We start from the raw sequence: 15,346 nt of genomic DNA, 5'->3' as shown, positions 1-15,346 counted from the left end.
TTATATCTAGAAAACCCTGAGAAATCGACGATACAGCTACTAGAGCTAATAAACAAATTTAGCAAAGTAGCGGGATACAAGATTAATGCACATAAGTCAGTAATGTTTCTATATGCTAGAAATGAACAAACTGAAGAGACACTCAAGAAAAAGATACCATTTTCAATAGCAACTAAAAAAATCAAGCACCTAGGAATAAATTTAACCAAAGATGTAAAAGACCTATACAAAGAAAACTACATAACTCTACTAAAAGAAATAGAAGGGGACCTTAAAAGATGGAAAAATATTCCATGTTCATGGATAGGAAGACTAAATGTCATTAAGATGTCAATTCTACCCAAACTCATCTACAGATTCAATGCAATCCCAATCAAAATTCCAACAACCTACTTTGCAGACTTGGAAAAGCTAGTTATCAAATTTATTTGGAAAGGGAAGATGCCTCGAATTGCTAAAGACACTCTAAAAAAGAAAAACGAAGTGGGAAGACTTACACTCCCTGACTTTGAAGCTTATTATAAAGCCACAGTTGTCAAAACAGCATGGTACTGGCACAAAGATAGACATATAGATCAATGGAATCGAATTGAGAATTCAGAGATGGACCCTCAGATCTATGGCCGACTGATCTTTGATAAGGCCCCCAAAGTCACTGAACTGAGTCATAATGGTCTTTTCAACAAATGGGGCTGGGAGAGTTGGATATCCATATCCAAAAGAATGAAAGAGGACCCCTACCTCACCGCCTATTCAAAAATTAACTCAAAATGGACGAAAGATCTCAATATAAAAGAAAGTACCATAAAACTCCAAGAAGATAATGTAGGAAAACATCTTCAAGACCTTGTATTAGGCGGCCACTTCCTAGACTTTACACCCAAAGCACAAGCAACAAAAGAAAAAATAGATAAATGGGAACTCCTCAAGCTTAGAAGTTTCTGCACCTCAAAGGAAGTTCTCAAAAAGGTAAAGAGGCAGCCAACTCAATGGGAAAAAATTTTTGGAAACCATGTATCTGACAAAAGACTGATATCTTGCATATATAAAGAAATCCTACAACTCAATGACAATAGTACAGACAGCCCAATTATAAAATGGGCAAAAGATATGAAAAGACAGTACTCTGAAGAGGAAGTACAAATGGCCAAGAAACACATGAAAAAATGTTCAGCTTCACTAGCTATTAGAGAGATGCAAATTAAGACCACAATGAGATAACATCTTACACCGATTAGAATGGCTGCCATTAAAAAAACAGGAAACTACAAATGCTTGAGGGGATGTGGAGAAATTGGAAGTCTTATTCATTGTTGGTGGGACTGTATAATGGTTCAGCCACTCTGGAAGTCAGTCTGGCAGTTCCTTAGAAAACTAGATATAGAGTTACCATTCGATCCAGCGATTGCACTTCTCGGTATATACCCGGAAGATTGGAAAGCAGTGACACGAACAGGTATCTGCATGCCAATGTTCATAGCAGCGTTATTCACAATGGCCAAGAGATGGAAACAACCCAAATGTCCTTCAACAGATGAGTGGATAAATAAAATGTGGTATATACACACAATGGAATACTACGCGGCAGTAGGAAGGAACGATCTCGTGAAACATATGACAACATGGATGAACCTTGAAGACATAATGCTGAGCGAAGTAAGCCAGGCACAAAAAGAGAAATATTATATGCTACCACTAATGTGAACTTTGAAAAATGTAAAACAAATGGTTTATAATGTAGAATGTAGGGGAACTAGCAATAGAGAGCAATTAAGGAAGGGGGAACAATAATCCAAGAAGAACAGATAAGCTATTTAACGTTCTGGGGATGCCCAGGAATGACTATGGTCTGTTAATTTCTGATGGATATAGTAGGAGCAAGTTCACAGAAATGTTGCTATATTAGGTAACTTTCTTGGGGTAAAGTAGGAACATGTTGGAAGTTAAGCAGTTATCTTAGGTTAGTTGTCTTTTTCTTACTCCCTTGTTATGGTCTCTTTGAAATGTTCTTTTATTGTATGTTTGTTTTCTTTTTAACTTTTTTTTCATACAGTTGATTTAAAAAAGAAGGGAAAGTTAAAAAAATAAAGAAAAACAAGGAAAAAAAGATGTAGAGCCCCCTTGAGGAGTCTGTGGAGAATGCAGTGGTATTCGCCTACCCCACCTCGATGGTTGCTAACATGACCACAGACATAGGGGACTGGTGGTTTGATGGGTTGAGCCCTCTACCACAGGTTTTACCCTTGGGAAGACGGTTGTTGCAAAGGAGAGGCTAGGCCTCCCTATGGTTGTGCCTAAGAGCCTCCTCCCGGGTGCCTCTTTGTTGCTCAGATGTGGCCCTCTCTCTCTGGCTAAGCCAACTTGAAAGGTGAAATCACTGCCCTCCCCCCTACGTGGGATCAGACACCCAGGGGAGTGAATCTCCCTGGCAACGTGGAATATGACTCCCGGGGAGGAATGTAGACCTGGCACCGTGGGACGGAGAACATCTTCTTGACCAAAAGGGGGCTGTGGAAGGAAATGAAATAAGCTTCAGTGGCAGAGAGAATCCAAAAGGAGCCGAGAGGTCACTCTGGTGGGCACTCTTACGCACACTTTAGACAACCCTTTTTAGATTCTAAAGAATTGGGGTAGCTGGTGGTGGATACCTGAAACTATCAAACTACAACCCAGAACCCATGAATCTCGAAGACAGCTGTATAAAAATGTAGCTTATGAGGGGTGACAATGGGATTGGGAAAGCCATAAGGACCACACTCCACTTTGTCTAGTTTATGGATGGATGAGTAGAAAAATAGGGGAAGGAAACAAACAGACAAAGGTACCCAGTGTTCTTTTTTACTTCAATTGCTCTTTTTCACTCTAATTATTATTCTTGTGATTTTTGTGTGTGTGCTAATGAAGGTGTCAGGGATTGATTTATGTGATGAATGTACAACTATGTAATGGTACTGTGAACAATCGAAAGTACGATTTGTTTTGTATGACTGCGTGGTATGTGAATATATCTCAATAAAATGAAGATTAAAAAAAAAAAAAAAGAAATAAGCCAGAAAGAAAAGGGCAAAAATAAATAAATAAATAAATAAATAAATAAATAAATAAATAAAAGGTATGTGAACTACTTATTTCTTATTAAGTGAAGAGTGTTGTACAAATTTTTCTCCAGATAATATCCATAGCTATTAACAGCTTCTCACAGAACTCCAGGACTCTGCCTCCAAAGTAAGAAAAATCACATCTTTTATTAATAAATGAAAAAATGTAACTGCTCACTAAACCTAAATTTCAGTCCAGCTTATAAGGTGTGATTAGAAATGCAGTAGGAAGGTAAAAAAAGAAAAAAAAATTCAGGTAAAAAATAATCTCTCCATTAATACACTAAAAGTCACCATTACTTGATTCCTTTGTGTTCATTATTTCATTTTTTTCAGCTCCTTTTTAAAAATGTCTTTTGTTTTAAAATGCTCCTTACATATATGAAAGGAAACAGGACTTCCATTTCTACATCAGGAAACAGTGAGCTCAAAGCAGGGTTGTCAGGTTTAGCCAGTAAAAATATAGAGCATCCAGTTAAATTTGAATTCTGTATGAGACATCCTCATACTAAAAAACTATTTGTTGTTTATTTGAAATTCAAATTTATCTGGGTATCCTGTATTTTATCTGGCAACGTAAGCTGGAAGGAATGTTACTCACAGCCTTCCAACCAAAAGAGCTAAACTAGCTTCAAATTCATGACTTTTAAAAAAATGTATCAGAGAAATAAGTGGCTCAAAATTTGAGGAGAAACAGATAACTACTGGGTGACATGAGCATTCACTTACCTGAGTTAGATGCAGCCAGACACCAGTAAGAACCTGTCAGCCTGAGTAACTGACGGACTGGTGAAGGCCAAGGGAGGGCTCAGGGGACAGAGTGAAACTACTGGGAACCACAGAAATTGGGGGAGTCCATACCCTCTTGTTGGTGCTTTCTACACAAACACTACTAGGTGTTCACAGAAACAGAAAAAGCCTTAAGAAAATATTTGTTATGATGCAAACCTGAAGTAGGGGCATGGCAGCCTCCTGGGAGAAACAAGAAACCTTTCCAGGCCTGTTTCCCTATCTACCCCCACTAAATAAATGCTTAATCTGGGGAGACGGGGGGATAACAAATACAGATGGAATCTCATTGCAGCTGAGAAGAAAATAAGAGAAAGAAAACAGCCAACTCCTTTGTTGGGGTCAGAATGCACACTGGGCCCAAAATTATAACCAGGGAAAGGGAAGAAGAACCAAGAAGACCACACTCCCAAGGCTCTGCCTGACTGAGATTAGTCAGAACAAGAGAGAATACTCCACTCCACCGTCCCCTATTACTAGGAAAATAAGTTCAGATAACAAATAACGAGAATACTGTGGGAAGAGGGACACCAGAGGAAAAAGAGTGTGCAAAGAGAGCTTCTCTGAGGTAAAGTAAGGGAGGAAGACTTAAAATGCAGGCCAAACAGGCATTGCTCCAGCAAATAAACCCTGTAATAAACACAAGGTATCGCCAAGAAATTTGAAGGCTGTGAAGCATGGAGGGTGACCATGGAAACAACAAACCTCAAACCCAGTCTAACGCCTAACCAGATTAAGTCAACCCCCCACAGTAAAGACCTTGCAGAAGAAAAGGAGTACCCATTTCCAGGTATGGAAATTGTTTACTTTGGTTTCTCTTATCCTACACGAGATGTCCAGTTTTCAACAAAAAATTATGAGGTGCCTGAAAAAGAAAGAAAGAACAAACAAAGCAAAGTCATCATCAGAATCAACTGTGGCACAGATGTAGGAACCATCTGATAGGGAATTTAAAATAATGATTAATAAGAAAAAAGTAGGCACATGCATGATCAGATGAGTAATTTTATCAGAGAGATAAGAAACAATCAAATGGAAATGAAAAGCATCATAACAGACTTAAGATTGCCTTTGACAGGTTCATTAGTAGACTCAACTCTGTCAATGAAAGAATCATTAAATGTGAGGATAAGTCAACAGAAATAGAAATTACTCAAACTGAAACACAAAGAGAAAAAAGTGAAACAATAAACCTCAGAATATTTAAGAACTGTGGGACAATATTCAACAATGTAACATATACATAACTGGAATCCCAAAAAGAGAAGAGAATGATACAAGGCAGAAAAAAATATTTAAAGAAATAATGGCAGACGATTTCCCCAAGTTATTGGCAGACATGAACCACAGATTCAAGATGCTCAGAGAAAACCAAGCAGGATAAGTTTTTACACACAGACACACATCATGAAATGTCAAATTCAAACATCTGAAAACAAGAGAAACAAAATTTTGAAAGCAAAGAGAAGAAAAAGAAACATCATATACATAGGAAAAAGATAAAATTACAGCAAACATCAGAAACCATACAAGCCAGAAGACAATGGAGTGACATCTTAAAAGTGATGAGAGGACAAAAAAAAAACAAAATCATCAACTCAAACTTCTATAACCAGTGAAAGTAACTTTCCAAACTGAAGGAGAAATAAAAGAGTCTAACAAAAACTGAGGGGATTCATTGCCTGCAGAGCTACTCTTCAAGAAAGCTTAAAGGAAGTTCTTCAGGCAGAAGAAATATTATAGACTGAAACTTGGGTAAACATAAAGAAAGAAGACTACAGGTTGGAGAAAATATCAGCAAATCATATATCTGATAAATAATTGATATCCAAAATATATAAAGAACTCTCAAATCTCAACAATTGAAATGACCCATTTAAAAAATGGGTCATATTTCTAAACAGACACCTCATCAAAGAAGATATGCAGATGGCAAATAAGCATATGAGAGAAGGCTCACCATCAGTAGTTGTTAGGGAAATATTAATTCAAACCACAAGGAGATAACAATATTCAAAATGGCTGATATTAGGGGAAGTTGGGTGAAAGGTGCACACAGACTCTGACGGTCTTTGCAAATGTTCTGTAAGTCTAAAATTGTTTCAAAGTAAAAAGTTACCAAAAATATACAGGACCATTTTCCATAGTTGAGACTCCTAATAGCAAAAGATCATAGTTTCGACTGGGGAGAGTATCAGGAGAAAGAGGGAAAAAGGAGTGCTAAAGATGTACTTTGTCTACATATTCCAACTTTGGCCATGATCTTCTCAAGATCTTGTTAAGTGGTCCTCATGGACTCAAAGATACCCTAGCCACTCTGGCTGATAACAGAAGTATGTGCTCAGGGACCCTATAAACCTATAAAATTTGGCAGTCACGCCATCTCCCTGTATATGATCAAATCCAGTGTGATGAGTTTCACTTAGCTTGTTTTCTGTAACATCTCTCTTATCAGTTATCAAAGTACGAAAGAATGGAGATAAGGAAAGGAGTTTCTCAGAAAGTGAACTATCTGATAACTTAAATGTTCCACATTTGTACATTTCTGGTTTATTATAGCAGCCAATAATGAAATACATTTAAGTAAAAAAGTGGTCAGTTTTGGTGGTGATTGTGACTGCTCTCATGACGGGTCCCACTTGCAGTTATGGATGATTTTCCCTTTCATTTAAGGAAGTTCTAGGACCCTTCCAGGTAGAAATTGATTTGGGGCTTCATGTAGATCTGGCTTCAGCACTAGGGCCTTGGTGAGCGTATACCCTAAACATTTCAATCTTGAGAGTCTTTTAAAAAATTTAAACATGGTAAAGAATAATTTTGGATTCAGACTTTACTCAGTTTTAAAATCCCTTCTCAGGTATGCTCACATATAACCATATACTATCTGGTGAATTTCTCAGAAAATGTTGGCCTAACTAGCCTTTGAATTCAGCTCATGATTCTATCTTTTCCATTGAAATAACCAAAAATATGACTTAAAATTTCCTCCATTCATCTCCACACAATCACCTTTTCTTTTTTTTTTTGGCTGGTAAACCAAACTTCAAAGCCACATTTCTGTACAAGTATCTCAAATAGAGACCTAAGTGAAGAAATTCTAGCAAGTGCTCCAAATAATACTTCTTCACCTGAAATAAACATGTAGAAAATAAATCTTTGCTTTTTTGAACAAGTAAGACTTTTTTTGGAAGTAAGAATTGGCTGTATTTCACTTTTCCCTATGTGCTGGTTACTCTAGATCTGAAAATAAAAATTAAATCCTGAGAACTATGCTTATCCTTTCATCACCTTTTTTTTCTCTGCAGTTAAGGAGCAGAGGAACATCTCAATAATGAAGCCCTCAGAGGTATTCCTTGTCCTTCCATTGACCTACATTAGATGTTGCATGCCCCATTTGCCTGCCCATTTTTGACTGCAATCACTCTCCAATAGCTTTGTTGCTCCACAGGAGGCTAACAGCCTTCTGTCTGTAGAGAGTTATCAGCTGACAAGAGGCTCTGGAGTCCTTTCATCCATGCCTGAAGGAACATTTCACCCATTAAGTCACTTCTTTCTTCTGTCCTAAAAAATTATTCTGGGTCAGATATGGTGACACCAAGACCTAGTTCCTGTCCTCAACGTTCTCATAGTCCAAAAGGAAAGACAAGGAAATAAATATCACACTGCAAGAAAAGTACTTAGATCCCTGCCCTTGAGGTCTGCTACTCATTCTTCTTTATGCCAGTGGAAGTGTCTATCTCATACAAAAATGATATACCCAAAGGCAGTGTCTATGAAAGTTACTTTTCATGGAAATGGGAATTGAGGACAGGAACTATATTTTGATGTCACCATATCTGACCCAGAATAATTTTTTAGAACATTAAAAAAATTACTTACTTGCTTAATTAATTAAGATCATCCATCACAGTATTATTCAATCTTTGCCACTAACAGCAACATACAAATAAAAATGAAAACCCAATCAAAAAACAAACTAAACAAACAAACAAACAAAAACCAAAGGCAAACTAATTGGAGTTTGAACTTACATTGAAGATTAACAATAATAATCATTTTGGTTCTTTGGGAAAGTTTTCCTTGAGATAAATGAAATATATTGTCTGTAAAAGGATATAAAATCCCGAAAAATAAAATACCAAAAAAAAAAAAAAAAAAAAAAAAAAAAAAAAACCCCCCCAAAAAAAAAATTCCCTAAGACTGAGGAACCTCTAACTGTTTTTTTTTTTAATAAGAAAGACCATTTTTAATGGGCCATGTATCTTATAACAGCTAGTCAGGACAATTCTCTCTTTTTCACTCCACACTTTGGGCATGATGAGTTTTGCTTTCCCACTTTGAAATAAAGCAGGATTAATAGTCTTGAAAAGTAATTGTCCACTTAAATTTGGACATCCTTGATCTCTGTAAAAGAAAAATGAACTCATAAGCTCAAACTATGATAGGAGCAGAGTCGACCACAACTTGGTTTTGTGTTGGAGAAGACGAAAAATAGAATCTGAAACTTGAGGATCTCCATCCGTTAATGAATGTCATTGGCTCTACCTGGAAGTCTAATAACCACCTACCAAAGGATTAAGTGAACAAGTTAATAGCTCTGTGATATGTGCAGCTCCTTAAGCAAACTGCCTGTCATTCCAGAGAGTACATTTTCACTTGGCTTCCTTGACAGACAGAAAAGAAAGAATAATACAAGGACTCTACAGCTGCTTCTGCATGAGGCAAAGGTTTTCCAACCACACTGTAGTATTTGGCCTCAAATGACTTTTTACACCCCACAGTGCATGTCTACATAGCAAGGAAAGAAAAGGAGTTGGAACTACATGAGGACACATGAGAAATGGAATTGCTTCTCTTGGCATCAGTCACCAGGTAATCTAAGAAGCTGCTCCCTTGGACATGCCATACAGTTCTTCATTAACCTCAAGTGATCTTAAGGCTGGGACAGCCAGAACCAAGGTGGATGTTCTTAACATCTCAGCCAAACATCTGCCACTGAAGGCCCAATCCAAGTGCTGCCAATGGGCTCTTGAGGGAACTATTGGGGTGCCCTGCTTCCTCTTCTCCACAAGAGACTCTGGGACACCATTTAAAGTAGTGATAAATAGATTTGAAATCACACAGACTTCAGTTTAAATATCAGCTCTGCCACTGTCTAACCTCTGTAGAAGCTTCTTTGAGTCTCAGATTCTTTATCTGTAAAACCTCACATGGTTCCTGGAGGTGGGTGATAAAGAGTAAATGAGAGTAAATAAGCCACAAAACTAAGTGAGCTTCTAGTAAGCACTCAGTGAATGGTAGCGCAATTATTACAGTTCTCTCTTTTCCTCTTACTGTCCCTGCTCTGTTCCTTCCTCGCTCTCTCCTTCTTCCTCTCCCTTTGCACGTCTACCCTGCTTCTGCCTTAGTCTTGCTAGAGAAATCTAAGATCCTTAGTTCCTGAACAGACAGTTCCTCTACCTAGAGACCCCACTCTCATTCAAGATTGGTCACAGTCTTCTAACAACCTGTAAACACAGCCTGTGTGTTTTTGCTTCTTCAAAGGTCTCACCTTTAGAATGTTAATTGAAGTTTGCCTGCCACCTGTAGTAATTTTTTCTTAAACAATTTGCCTACCATGTGGCACAATGTGCCACCCTCAATGCCACCCAAGTACCGAAATTAGAAAGCCGTAATTCTTTTGTAGTTGTTAAATTAAATTTTAAAATACAGTTCTAAACCTTTTATTTGGAAATAATTTAATACTTATTGAAAACTTTCAAGTATAAGAATAATACACAGAACTCCTGTACTACCTTTTAACCAGATTCACATATTGTTAACATTTTGCACCATTTGCTTTATCATTTGTTCTCTCACTGTGTATACACACACACACACACACACACACACACACTTACACTTATATATTATGTAAACAAATAGATGTATCTTTTTCTACATCATTTGAAAGTAAGTTGCATACAAAATGTCTCCTTACCCCTAAATACTTCAGTATGTATTTCCTATGAATAAGATTATGTTGTTACATAATCACAGTACAGTCATGAACCATACTTTAATTAGGTATCACTGCTATAATACTTCTATATAATCTACTGTCTTTATTCTAATTTTCTCACATGACCCACTAGTGCCCTTTATTCTATTTTGTTCTTCTAGTAGAGGATCAAGACTAGTATTTGGTATTGACTTACTTGTCATATCCCTTTAATCTGGGCCTTTTCCGTAGCTAGAAAGCCTTAATTTTCTAGCAATGTCTTTTTCTTCCCATCGTAGGCCTCAGAAACTCAGACTCTATGTTGAAGAATAATATTACCCCAATCTCTCTCTATTCCTAAGATAATTGAACCTACCTTTTCAAACTGTTAGAAGTGTGATTTCAATTCTAGATTGTATTTTCCTCCATCTTAGCTGTTTGGAGAGTGAAAGAAGTAAACACAACTAAAATGTCTCAATTCCATTGCTCTGTCTTGTAGAAATAGGAATAATGAGGACATTGCATGGAATCTATGGAACTACTGAAACTCATTAGGAAATGCATGTTTTCTATACTCCTTTAACATTCAAGGTTTTAGAGGACAATTATCCATTTGCTGTTCTTCAGAGGGTCTTTTTAGAAAATATTTAAAAAGGCCATGCCCATGTTCTTCTAAGTAGTCTCTCATTTGTGTTCAAACTTAAAAAAAAAAAAAAAAAATCAGAGGCACACTTATTAAAGAATTTCCATGGTAAATGCCAAAGAGAAATTCAATTGCTAAAGAAATTAAAAATGTTGAAATTCCATTAGCATCAACTTTTGTTTTCTAATGAGATAGTCTCAATGACTTACGAGTAACTGCCTTGTTGGGTCTTTTGCTTGAAGAAAGAATTCTGAGAAATGTTAAAGCATCGGTTCTCTCCTCTAACTTCAAGCTCTTACTCTGCCATCCTCCGGCCTCCCTCTTCCTGGGTGCACAAAGAAAGTCTGGGCTCGACCTGCACTGACGCTTCGAGGGTGCCGCCTGGATCCCGTGTAATGACTCACACACACCCACTGCATACGATAGTCCTGGAATTCATGCTCTGTGAGTGGGAAATTCTTAATGAAGACACGTCTAGTTTTTCTACATAGCTACTTGGACAAGAGCCTGCGAGAAAGAGCTAATAAACTGTAAATGTGAGTACAAATGTAAACAGGGCAGTACAGAATATATATATATTATAACCACAGATTGTCCCACCTGGATTGCAAATACTAATTTAGTGTTTTCCACCAAAATTAATAGTTGGCCATGACCTAAGCTGTCTGGGTGCCCTGGTCACACATAAAAGAACAAGGAAGATGCCAACACTGTTGTGGTGTCTAGTTGGGTGTGTGAGTCTCTTAGTATGGTCTGTGGTATAACAATAGCAATAGCTGACTCTCATTGATCTTCATAAACCAGCATCAGCCAACGTTCTCCTGTGCTAACATTTATTACATGTTACATGTAATAGCTCCTCCAGTCCTCACACCAACTCTATAAGGTAGGTACCAATATTATTCTCATTTTAGAGATGAGGAAACTGAGGCCCAGAGAAGTTGAGTAACTTGCCCAAACTCACATAGCTGTTAAGTTTAATATCTCTAATACTTTCTAATCTTAGGTAAATAAAAAACACTCTTCTTAGCCTATCCAGTCATAGACAAGGGGCTCTGAAAGAACTTATATGGGTTCAAAAAGACAACAGGCTCTAAGTAAGAATCTTGAAAGAAAGTTTATAATAATCACCCGCTGTACATAATTATCACTGCTATTTTGAAGAGTGGGCGAGATCCCCATTTGACAGAAGGGAGGCTGAAGGCCAGAGGGACAAATGGAGGTACTTGCCTGTGAGCATTTGGTAAGCCCTATTTTCAAAATATTGCTCTCAGTGGACCAGATCACTGGATTTTTGGCTTTCTTTGCTTTTTTCTTTTAAAATTATTCCCATTGCATGCTTAAGTAAACTTTCAGCATTCTTGAGGGTCTTAGTTTGTTCAAGTCACCGAAATACCAGAAATGGGTTGTATTTTACAGTAGGAATTTATTAACTGACAAACTTACAATTCTGAGACTGTGAAAATGTCCAAATCAAGGCATCAACAGGCAATGCTTTCTCCCCAAGACTGGCCACCGGCAATCCTGGGCTCCTCTGTCACAAGGTGACATCTGCTGTTCTTTCCCTTCTCTTCTGGATCTTGTTGCTTTCAGCTTCTGGCTGCAATCTCTGTGGCTTTCTTTCTGAGCTTCTGTGTCCTCTCTCAACTTCTGTATGTGTCCTTCTCTCTCAGCTTCTGTTCTTTGTCTCTACTTCATCCTCTTATAAGAGCCTCCAGTAAGAGCATTAAGACCCACCTGGGGCATGTCTCCACTGAAATAATCTACACCCACAGGAATGGATTAGCTTTAAGAACATGATCTTTTCTGGGGTCCATAAAGCCTCCAAACCATCACACTGAGGATGTTTCTAATGAACAGGGAATATAGTTGAAGAAAAAGGAGAAAGAAGGCAAAAAGACTTAAAATAAAGGTCTTTATTGTTCTTAAATTAATTACTTGATTATTGGAGTCAGTGAGGAAATGCCTTGTGATTTTTCTTTTCAATTTTGGAGGTTTGCAATTTGTAGGATTGAGGGTTTTCTAATTATAAAAATAATAGTTGTTTATTAAAAACACTACAAGTATAAGCACTGAGTTAAGCACTGATTAGAGTCTAAATGGAGATCTCAATTTTATAAACTGTGACCGAGATATATCCGCAGCCATCTTTTTAGGTTTTACAGTTCCCCCGCCCCAAAACTGAAGCCAATGTATCAATGTCATAGATTTTATATAAAAATCTAAATTTCCATTTTCTCTTTGATAAACCCAGACTATAACAAAACCAGAGCAACATCATCCCGTGGAGGCCATCAGTGGCTGTACCCATGTATACAATTCTATTGCATGGTTAGAACACTAGCTGGTTAGAACACCGCTGTTGAGCTGGGTATGGGAGATGGGAAAGGGAGGGGAAAGAGTGAAACAGCAATCAGAACTAGCTGATGTAATTTACCTGAACAGCACACTGGAAATGAATGAGCTTTCCAAGAGGGAATATAAATAGCAAATCAAAGAGCATTGTGAACAAAATTTTAGGAACTGTTTTCATTTAAGGACAAGGCAAATAAAAGCTAAAGGAGACAGATAACAAACATTAAGCGAGAGCCCAAAGATTTTATTTTTCTTTTCCAGGCAAATTGCTACAAAGTCAGATTTCCCTCTTATAAGTGAGACTGAAAACAATGCCAAATAAGATTAGAGGAGGAGTAAATAAATTGATACTACATCTAAAGCCCTTAAACAGTATCTGACACATAGTAAGTTACAGTGAATGTTAACTATCATCACCATCAATTATGGAGACAATTGAAAATGAACAAATTGGTTATTCTACCACCTAGCTCTAGATCAATATATGTAAGTATGGTCTATGCTCTTAGAAATTTTCCTACTTTGTATTTAGAAGGCTGACAGGTACCTAGTTTAATAATGCAACCTCCTGAGAGTGTTTGATGACATAAAAGTACTCCAAGCTATTTACGCACAGTTTATGCTGTTGAACTTGCAGTCTTTCTTCAGCTCACTAATTCTTTTACCCATTGCCCAGAAGAATCAGTAAAACCTCACAATCTAGAGAAAACTTTTCTTCACATGATATAAAGTATCTCTTGTAACTGTGCTTTTCTGCATAAACGGAGGTTCCCTTCAGTAAATAGTAGGCTCTTGACTGTAGATACCATATTTACATGCATTGGTAAACAACAGATAATTCTGTGGACCTGATTAAGTAAATACTGTGGTCTGTGGGAATTCAGTACAAAATTACAGCTGCAAATAATGAAGGAACTCTCTATAGATTTTATTTAAATTTCAAGGAGGAGAGGAGATTAAAAGTCCTTTCACAGAATACTTGATCACATTTCACAAAATGGAAAAACATTTTTAAGTGATAATTAAGGAAAGTAAAACTACCTGGCATGGCTTATTTTTTTTAAAAAGCAGAGTTAAACTAAGTAAGAGGAAAATTGAGTTAGAAATTCCAGACAGGAATCTTTGACCACATATTTAATTTCATGTTAGTGATTAAAAATAATAAGATTATTTATCCAATAGCAATGACATTTATTTTTCAGCAAAACTTAATTCAAACACATCATTCATACATAATATGATACAAGTATATATCTATTAAAGTATAAAACTTTTTTATAGTTTTCTAACATTAATTTGTTTTAAAAAGAGCTGAGATGAAATTTGGAATATTCACTTTTAAACAAATTAAGACTTCAGCATGGCTGAAATTACTGATTTTCAGACTTGGAGATTGTCTCGAATAATTAAGCAAGTTCTAATAAAAATGAATAGTCTTCAATAAGAACAAAGTGTTAAATCCCACCCCCACCCCCCCCATTTAATCCTTCTCTTCAAAAACCTCCAAGTTAATGAAAACTTCCAAGACACTTCAAAGAAATCTTTTCTCAGGAAATTTCCCTAGTTGTTTAGAGTTAATAAGGACCTTATCTAATCGGAATATGAATTTTCCGTTGCTGTGAAAAGCTGTTATATTTACTTTTATATATTACTGTAAAGAGGGAGGCAAAAATTTGTGATCTCCTGAAAGAACATTATCAGGATATGGTTGCTCAATGACCTCCTCAGCATTTTCCATTTCCCAACATATCATTACACTGAACAGCATTCTAGGTAATTGTCAGATACATATAAAGCCTCTCGAGTCTCCTTGCAGGATTAAAGCAAAACACTACCTGTGATCAATCTGCTCCACCCCATCATCCTCCAACATAATCATGGGGAACTTGCCATCAAGCCACAGAGGGCAGGTCCTGAACCACAGGCAGACTGGGGAAGTGCATTCCCCCAAAGGCACTGGAGTGATGTTAACCCAGGGAAAACTTTTCATCCCAGTTATTAAGGTTCTTCTCGGAAAGTGTCAGATTTCTTGGGAATGGGCTGTGGTGGGTAAGGACATGGAGTGTCTCCTGTGTGTGAAGGAGAAAGAGACCACTCTAGATCCTGGCCTATTTGTGAAGAGACAAGTCAACTTTTACACAATTTGAACAGCTATCAGAAAAGGGGGCTATCCCCTTTCCCAGATTACGCACAGAACTTTCTTCCTCTGCATTCGCCGAGGGCATCAGTGAGAAGGAAAGCCAGCTACCTTGGGTCAAATGTTTCTGCTTAGATCCCAAGTGGCTGGGAGCAATAGAAATTACTCATATGCCATCACTAGAAATGAGGAAGGAACTTCCTTCACTTCCTTCCTTCACACGAGAAAGGTTTTTTTATACATTTGTGACAGCTAGCGCCTCCTCTGGGTGGGTGACAGGATTGTGACGTTTCTGCCTCATCCCCTAAAGGCACATTAAGTGAAACCCAGGCAAACTATTTAAT

The 15,346-nt window shown here is 37.3% G+C and overlaps 1 pseudogene; it reads left to right on the top strand.

Moving 5' to 3' along the window:
- The first annotated feature begins 4,577 nt into the window (after positions 1–4,577).
- Positions 4,578–15,346, top strand: part of LOC119508462 — a 56,162-nt pseudogene continuing 45,393 nt past the window's right edge.

The sequence above is a fragment of the Choloepus didactylus genome, chromosome 13 (genome assembly GCF_015220235.1).
Source record: "Choloepus didactylus isolate mChoDid1 chromosome 13, mChoDid1.pri, whole genome shotgun sequence".
NCBI classification, from domain to species: Eukaryota; Metazoa; Chordata; class Mammalia; order Pilosa; family Megalonychidae; genus Choloepus; species Choloepus didactylus.
The sequence above is the reverse complement of the archived record's forward strand: the minus strand, read 5'-3'. Positions and strand labels throughout refer to the sequence as shown.